At 45.8% G+C, this 9,134-nt stretch overlaps 1 long non-coding RNA gene across 1 annotated transcript; it reads left to right on the top strand.

Annotated features, from left to right (window-relative positions):
* The first annotated feature begins 386 nt into the window (after positions 1–386).
* On the top strand, positions 387–7,480 carry LOC142073288 (uncharacterized). The gene is made up of 4 exons (XR_012670089.1): positions 387–483; positions 1,771–2,172; positions 4,995–5,120; positions 7,447–7,480. It is a non-coding gene; the product is annotated as an uncharacterized LOC142073288 (long non-coding RNA).
* The last annotated feature ends 1,654 nt before the right edge of the window (positions 7,481–9,134 follow it).

The following is a 9,134-nucleotide window of genomic DNA, read 5'->3' as shown; positions in this document are numbered from 1 at the left end:
AGAATTCCCTGGTACAATTTATTTCAACTCTGTGGATATTGCTCTGTAATGCAATACAGTGTGTAAGTTACAGTGTGTGTTACCAAGTTGGTAGAAACTTACAAAAGGAGGGGTTGAATCTCATTCTGTCATTAAATATTTTCTTCAGATCACTTAGTTTGCATTTGAAAAGTCTGCAGTTAGCCTTGCTTTTCTCAAGTGACATAGGCTCCATCAACAGAAACTTCTGAAATGTCTTACATTCATAATTGTCTCTATCACCGGCAGTGAAGGAAACCACTCGCAGGTTCTACCAGAGGTGAAAGGTTGAAGGAAAATCAACCCTCAGAATGAAAGCAACTTCCTTCCTGGGAGGAGAGGGCATTTCAGACATCAGTAATGAGGCAGTCTCCTCCCAGATAATCGCTGCCACACTTTGAGCACAGAGAAACATGAGGTTTCACAGGAGCTGCCAGAGCTTCTCCCCAGTCCTCCTATTTATCGGTAAGTCTGAGAAGGGGAAAAAGCTGAAAACACTTAATAGAAATGTAATAACTGGAGCCTGATAAATCTCAATAACTAACAGGAAGAAAACAGAGGGAAGCATCGTGATGTAGAGGAATGGGTACAGGATCAGCAGCCAGGATCTTCTGTGTTCTAATCCCAATGCTACCAGTGACTTGCCGTGCAATACTGAGCAGGTCATTTCATTTCTCTTTTCCTCAGTGTCCCCAGTTTCAAAATGAGTAGGGTACTTGCCTCATGGGGATGTTGTGTGGACGACTTAGCTAATATCTGTACAAAGCTTGAAATGTGCTATTCTATATTTGTAATACGCCTTTTAAAATATTTTTACAGTGTGTAATTAATTCTTTGTTTCACTCTAAACACAAAAATGGGAGCTATCCCCAAATCTTTGTATTAGTATTTAATCTAATGGCCTGTACTGTCTATTTATATAATGACTGTGTTATAATATTTCACTCTGGCTGGAATTCTGAGATGGGGTTTATAACAAGATTAGCCCATACACAGCTCTAGAGCATGGCTCTCTGTGTTCGCATGAAAGACACTATAAAGAATAGAGTCGTATTACATGGATGTTTCTGATAGCTGGTTAGTAACTATGTGAATCTACCAGCCATTTCCATCTCTCTAGTGGCACAGCCTTTGTGGGAGCCACTGGGCCCTGTGAAAGTGCCTAGGCAGCTGCTATGCCATGGCCAGGAGATGAAGATTATAACTCACATGGAGAACCCCTGTACTAATCCTGTGTTCTTCAGCTTCTCGTGGAGTACAGGTGTTGCTCTTCCATTAATGAAACAGAAAGTCCATTCCCTGAAATGATGAGTTTACTTGTACTTTTCAATATGGACAGACCCAACCTGACCCAGCCCAGGGGTATTCTACTAAGACCCTACGACCTGTTCGAGTCTCTAAGGAGCCACAGGGTATTTGCTGTTATAAATGAACAAAATCAGTAGCCTGTTCTTCTATGTACATTGGTTCAGAATTCATTATTCAGGGAATCTCCTAGGAATATTAACGCAGACCCTGCATTCCTGGTACTCTGCAAAGGGACTGTATAAGCCATATGAGATATGAAGTTAGCCTTATCTCATCTGTACTTAGTTTTGTTTTAATGGGACTTATTGTGACATCTGGAAAATTAGCATTACACATAGCCTTAAATTATCATTTTCTCTCCAGAGACAAGGGATTCTCATTACAATGTGTTTGCCACTGGTTTTGGCTGCAGGTAATTTTCTGGTCTCTGTGTGTTTATTGCAGGTGTTTCTTGGGCTCTTCTCATTGAAGTTCCTCAGGATTCAATCAATGGAACTGTCGGTCAATCTGTCCTTCTCTCTGTCACCTATAAACTCCAGCGACCATTTCCCTCTCTATTGTCAATTCAGTGGAATTTCAGCAATACCACCAATGTGTTTGTCACCTACACAGGGACTAACTTCTCTGTCAATGCTGAGGGGATTCCCACCTGCCATTCTGGAAATGTTTTTATACATCCCTCATATCAAGGTCGTATTATGTTTTTCCCTGAAAATGCTTCTCTGCTCCTTCAGAACCTGAGTCTCATTGATGGTGGAGTCTACATTGTCAACTTTAGACTACTGAAAAAAACTAGAGACATTGCATTAACTGTATCAGCTCCTCATTTTAACAATGGAAACCCAGGTAACCATATAGAAGTAATTTATAATATCCATAGCATTAAGGGAGACTGACCTATCACTGGTGCCATCTAGACAGTCATTTGGAATAGGTAATTTTTCCTGTGGGATGGAGATCCAGGGCAAAGCATGAGAACCCAGATGATGTTAGTCTGTGATATATGTGAATCTTTAAAAGCAGCAGCCCCTTTAACCCTCTTCCTCCAGATAAAATCAGAGATCCCAGACTTGTGGAGTATTTCATGGATGTAGGTTTACGTACAAAACACAAGGAAAACATTTTGATTCACCTATCATGAAAATGCGAACAGTTTTTTGATACATCACCAGCTTCAAGTGAAACAGACACACGGGACCAGATTCTGCACCTGGCACCTTGGTTATACAACTATTTATTGTGAATCTAATCCTTGGAGCACTTTTCAGGAGTGTTAATGTTAATATAGAGTCTGTATGATTGATCTTCTTCCTTGGGAAAAGTTAACTATCCCTGAAGTCTCCATAGTTTTTAATCTTTCAGTTTCCATTTGCACTGCTGTGGAGGTATTTCCTGAAGGCTTTTTCCTCTGGGTTTTATACTGATTAGTAATTAGTTTGAGGCAATAAGAATATGTTTCTTAGCTGAGCATGAATCTGATAGAGAAGGGGCAGAGACTTTTTTTCTTTTTAATTGTAGTTTTGGAGCCTGGTAGACATTAAAACTTGTATTTGTTCTCTTGGTCAGACTGGTGTGTGTCTAAAATGGCTGGCTACATTTCTTTTATGGGTGAGCTGTTGTTTTAAATAGAAAGACCAATTACAATAATTACTATAAACCACAGTATGTCATGTGACAAGATCCGAGTCACCCTAATCATGTCACAACCATTTATGATTCTTTACTGTCAGATTACGGTGCATAACCTTAATAAGATCTAATGACAAACTCCTCTGAGATCCTGATGTGACCCCTACACTTTGCTAGACACCTACGATAAATGTTTACATAATAATGTAGAGAATGCTGGTTGTCCCGCTAAAACAATTCAGTGCTAGATGTCCTGTAACTGTGAGAAAGATAAAGTCAGATTTTACTTTCAATGTACTGTATGCAAAGTACTGTACTATACTGGCCCACCTGATTCAATTACATGGATTCTTCTTATTACTGCTATTTGAATCTAGAATGTGCTTGGTGATGTACAAGAGACGTAAAAAGGCAGTGTCTGCCCAGAGGAGCCAACTGTGTAAAAGACTGACACATCTGAGACAAGATCCATTGGGAGACCTAGGAGAGGTGTTAGATTAGGATGTGTTCTTCTCTTTTTTTAAAGATATACTTTCCTTCCTGTCTTTCCCTTCCCCTTAAATAACAATGGGATGGAGAAGGAATTTGACTGATGTGAGTGGGCCTTGTAAATTAAACTTTGGACACCACAATATTACAACAAATGAATGTAACTCATATGTATATTCACTGGAGAATACTCTACCGCAATGCATTATTCCCTCGGAGCATGTGGTCTGGCCAGTGATGAGCTGCCAAAAGCTGAAGACCCAGTTCTTTCAGTTGCTCCAGGTCTTCAGCGGCACTCCGGAGGCAGGTCCTTCAGTTGCTCCAGGTCTTCGGCAGTACTAAAGGATGTGCTGCCAAAGTGCCGCTGAAAAACGGAGCGAATGAAGGGCCCGCCGCTGAAGTGCCGCTGAAGACCCGGACCACCGCCGGCTGAGTAAAAATTAAAAAGGGATTCTCAGGGAAGCCTCCCCAGCCGAGAGCTCAGGCAGGCCAGAGTTTGTCCACCCCTTTAACAACTGGTTCTAAACCGGCTTCAAAATTTAACAACTGGTGCGCGCGAACCGGTGTGAACCGGCTCCAGCTCACCACTGGGTCTGGCATGAGCCTACAACAAAGCCAGGAAACTAGTTCTAAGGCCTGAGATCCACAAGAACAGTTTGTATGGATATTAGGAAAAGCTTTTTCACTAGGAGGGTGGTGAAGCACTGGAATGGGTTACCTAGAGAGGTGGTGGAATCTCCTTCCTTAGAGGTTTTTAAGGTCAGGCTTGACAAAGCCCTGGCTGGGATGATTTAGTTGGGGATTGATCCTGCTTTGAGCAGGGGGTTGGACTAGATGACCTCCTGAGGTTCCTTCCAACCCTGATATTCTATGATTCCATGATTCTATGACTCATAGTGTGTCTAAGTTGCCCCAAACATTGCTACCATTTGCTCTCCCCACATGTATGGGTCACACTGTGGAGGCAGAATTCTATAGACACACACATATTGCATCATAAATTATATCAGATCTTAAGGGGAATATGCCATGTAAATTGGCTCCTCCTCCTCCTGTCCAGTGGGCTATGTCTTTCTTCCAACCGCGCAACAAACCTTCATCATAAATGTTGTGCGGGGAGAGGGGGAGGGGAATAAAACTGCATAGCTGCTTACCCCCTGTGTGCCATCCTTACTGCATGATAATCATGTCCTTCTGCTCCCCTCTGCACTTCATGAAGGCATGAGAGGAGCACAGAGGCCGGTGTAAGAAAGGGAGCTATAAGCCACTCTGTGCAGGTTTTCACAGCTTCTCCCCAACTGCTGAGTACATAACGTTTTAGGGCCGACAGTCAGTCAATTTCTCCTAACTTCAGAAGAACCACTAACCACTACACTGAGGGGCCTTAGGCAAAAAGCTTCCTGACCTCCCCTATAGTAACTCGCTGCTGCCTGTAACAAGAGACTAGACTGTGACTGACATTTTTCCTGTGAAAAATTGTATGTTTAATGCAAACTCAAGCTACTGCTCAATAAAATACACAGATAGCTCATAATTCTTGTATTTCTCAGAGTCCAGTGAACCTGCAGAAGATGACACCCTTGCCATCCCTGGGCACCCAATAGACTACATTGCTGGAGGCTGCTCTATTTTACTCTTTCTGCTGCTGCTGCTGCTGTGTTGCAGGTGGCACCGGGGTGAGTAAATCAGCTCATTGGTTTCACTTGCTCATATTTGTGCTTCAGGTTCTTCAAAGACATTTTTCAAAGCAAATTCAAAGCTGTGTTGGTGGGTTTGGGGGGAGATGGCGTCACTCACGGTCACAGGGCTGGCTGCTCTCCTGTCCCCTTCTTGGTTTGTCTGAGTGAACCCTCTCTGCTGTCAAGCCCACTCGCAGACTGGCCCCACGCTACAGCCCCTTGTGCATCAACAGTGCCTATCCAGCAGCTCTGACTGGGCTCATGGCCTGCAGTTCTTGCCTTCAGGAGTCTGTGATCCGTGGTGCCCACTGTAACAAAACAGCCTCCTTAAACCAAAGGGGTGCTTATTGTAAAAACAAGCAAACAAACAAAACCACCCCGAGCGACACCGTTATGTCGACCTAACCCCCAGCGTAGGCGCAGCTAAGTTGACAGAAAAGGCTTCCATCGACATTGCTGCCATCGTTCGGGGAGACGGTGTGTCTACACTGTGGGCTGGTCTGCACTGAAAAGTTACTTCAGCATAGCTATGTCTCTCGAGGGTGAAAAATCCACACTCCCGAGAGAGGGAGTTAAGCTGACTTAAACCCCGATATAGACAGCGCGAGGTGGATGGAAGAATTCTTCCGCTGATCTAGCTACCGCCTCTTGGGGAGTTGGATTACCTGCCGCAGTGGGAGAACCCTTCCCATCACTGTACTAAGTGTCCACACTGAAGGGCTACAGTGGCGCAGCTACAACGCTGCAGCATTTTAAGTGCAGACAGCCTGACAGAAAAACTTCTTCCATCGGCGTAGGCAACATCTACACCAGACGTGGGCAAAATACGGCCCCCAGGCCACATCCGGCCTGCGGGACCTTCCTGCCCGGCCCCTGAGCTCCTGGCCCGGGAGGCTAACCCCTGGCCCTTCCCCTGCTGTTCCCCCTCCCCCGCAGCCTCGGCTCACTGAGGCGCCAGTGCAATGCTCTGTGAGGCGGGGCCCTTGCAGAGCCCGGCCTGACCCGGTGCTCTGTGCTGCACGGTGGTGTGGCTGGCTCCAGCCCGGCGGCAGGGCTGCCTGTCCTGGTGCTCTGGGCGGCACGGCTGTAATGCCGCCAGCCACCGGTGCTCCAGGCAGCGCGGTAAGGGGGCAGGGAGCAGGGGGGGTTGGATAGAGGGCAGGGGAGTTCGGGGGGTGGGCAGGGGGCGGGGGTGTGGATAGGGGGCGGGGTGGTCAGAGGGTGGGAAACAGGGGGGTTGAATGGGGGCAGGGATCCCGGGGGGGGCAGTCAGGAAGGATCGGGGTTGGATGGGGCGGTGCGGGGCAGTCAGAGGTGGGAGGTCCGGGGGTGGTCAGAGGACAGGGATGGGTAGATGGGGCAAGGGTCCCGGGGGGGCTGTCAGGGGACAGGGAATGGGAGGATTGGATGGGGCAGGAGTCCTGGGGGAGCCATCGGGGGCGAGAAGCGGGGAGGTCAGATAGGGGGCGGGGGCCAGGCCACACCTGGCTGTTTGGAGAGGCACAGCCTCCCCTAACCGGCCCTACATACAATTTCGGAAACCCAGTGTGGCCCTCCAGCCAAAAAGTTTTCCTGCCCCTGATCTACACTATGGGGTTATGCCAGCCTAGCTATGCTGATGTAGCTGTGCCTGTATAGTCTCCATAATGTGGGCAAGCCCTTTCAATCTGTCTCCCTTCAATCTCTTCCAGCATGTCTCACTCGTAGTCTAAACTTAATAGGGCCAAGCTACTCTCCTTAGACCTGAATCTGCTCTCACTTACATTCATTTTACACTGGTCTAACTCCATTAGAGTTGGTAAAAAGAATGAAAAATTCATTTGCACAAAAAAAGTTGACATTTCAGAGCTGTTTGCATTTGGAAGGGTTTGAAGTGGACCCATTTTTCGGAAAATTTTCACTGATTTTTTTTCAATTTTTTTTATTAAAAATATTACTGCAAGTGCTATCACCGTGGTATCTGTAATTTTGTTGTTTACTCAAAATCCAACTGCATAAGACAAATGTTGATAGCCGTTTTGATATTTTTTTATTTTAAAATGTTTAAAATGTCACAAAATGTTTCACAAACACCGAAAAAGTCATCAGGTCTGACCAATTGTCCCCAAAACATTAATTTTCAAAACAATGCAAAATTTCACCTTTCTTTGTGCCATTGCATGAGGCTTTCATAAGTTTCAGAAAGATCATGAGAATCATCAGTAATTGCCATCAGTACAAACATTACTTGTATATGCAGCACTGAGGGCACAAACTAATCATGTCTATACAATATGGGCACAATCTAACTTATCTCTACTAACTATTAAAGTGAACTTTACAGGTGCAGCTGGATCACAAACAACCAGAATTATAGAGCAAGAGCAGGTAAGAAATAATAAAACTATGACCTGGTACATCTGGGTGGAAAATAAACCCACACTTTGTGAGAAGACAGAAAGTAGGATCTGGTTCTAGCTGAATAGTAACTACATGGGGGAATTTCTTTTTGTGGCAGGAACATTAATGTATGGTTGTGCTTGGAAAATTAACTTTGTGGAAATGGAGTTGAAGGGTCCCATTTTGATCATGTCCTGAGTATTTCTTTATCAGATATGCTCAGCTTGCAAGGAAGAAGATAACTTTCCTAACTCCCGGCCCAGCAAACTCACAGCTGGCTCTGATAATCAAGCTAGGCTCTTTCCATCACATGCATCATCACCAGTGATACAGGTTTTGTATGCCAACTTATACTCACAGTGCCACTTTTCAGAGTAGACTCAGGCTTCAATGAAACCTGCTCTTCCATCAGATAGTCTGGTTGGATCTATAGAATCATGGAATATCAGGGTTGGAAGGAACCTCAGGAGGTCATCTAGTCCAACCCCCTGCTCAGAGCAGGACCAATCTCCAATTTTTGGCTCAGATCCCTAAATGGCCCCCTCAAGGATTGAACTCACAACCCTGGGTTTACAGGCCAATGCTCAAACCACTGTATGAATAGCATGTGTGTTCATATGGAAAGCGGGAATCTTAATTGATGGCTGGTGTTGCACTCATAAGGGAATGTCAGGATTGTATTTACCTGCACCCTGTCCTTTTAATTGTTGAAGGCCTGCTGAGGAGTTTGAAAACTGTCCCTGGTCTGGGAGCAGAATACTGGCACAATGCGTTAATGGGTAATACTGTACTAATTCTGGGCATCAGTTAAATGGAGCTCATAGACACTAATATCTGAACTATAAGCAGTAGGGAATAGTCTGGGGACCAGGTTTCCTTCCCATCACCCTTCCCAAACTCCAAAGCACCACAGCTGTAGACTGAGGCTCTAAAGTGGGCAAAGGCAGGGGAGGGGGAGAGCTTCACCCATTCTCATTGCACTGAAGTGTATTGGTTGAAGCTGTGGATGTTGTGGGCCTCAGCATCAAACCCACAGCCTTTCTCTCAGAATCAATGATCAAAGCGAGACGGAACTCACCAGAGCTGAGCTCCAGCAAATCTACCGTGCTAAACCCAAACCAGAAACTCGGCTTCCTGCGGACGTCATAGGGACGAGAACAAAGAGGCCAAAGGCTGAGAAAAGGAAATAATAGAAATTAGTGTGAAAAATTGAAAGTGAGGGGGAAGGAAAGAGGGTCAGATCAGATCTGCTCTTTGATGCTGCCTGCTCCTCTGCTTCCCTTTTCTCCTCCCCCCCTCCGCTCCCCTGCATTTCGTCACCTACTCTCTGCTCCCCAACTCAGCCCTGTGCTCCAACATGAAATAGTTTTTGTGCTTCCCCATCTACTCCCTGCACTCTAGTCCCCGACTCAGGCCTGTGCTACAACATTAGAGACTTCCTCATTCCTCAGCCCGGCTCCACCTGACGGGCCCGAACGCTCTGTGAAGCTGCTACTCCCACCTGCTGAAAGTCAGTGTGGTTTTTCTTGCAGCTGTGCGTGGTTTGCAACGCGCTCCATTCTGTGCTCTTGCTGTGCTCTCTTTCCCACGCGCTCTGCTGCCAGTATCTGCCTTTAAGAGAACAAGCTGCCT

The sequence above is a fragment of the Caretta caretta genome, chromosome 9, assembly GCF_965140235.1.
Source record: "Caretta caretta isolate rCarCar2 chromosome 9, rCarCar1.hap1, whole genome shotgun sequence".
In the NCBI taxonomy this organism is placed as follows: Eukaryota; Metazoa; Chordata; order Testudines; family Cheloniidae; genus Caretta; species Caretta caretta.
The sequence above is the reverse complement of the archived record's forward strand: the minus strand, read 5'-3'. Positions and strand labels throughout refer to the sequence as shown.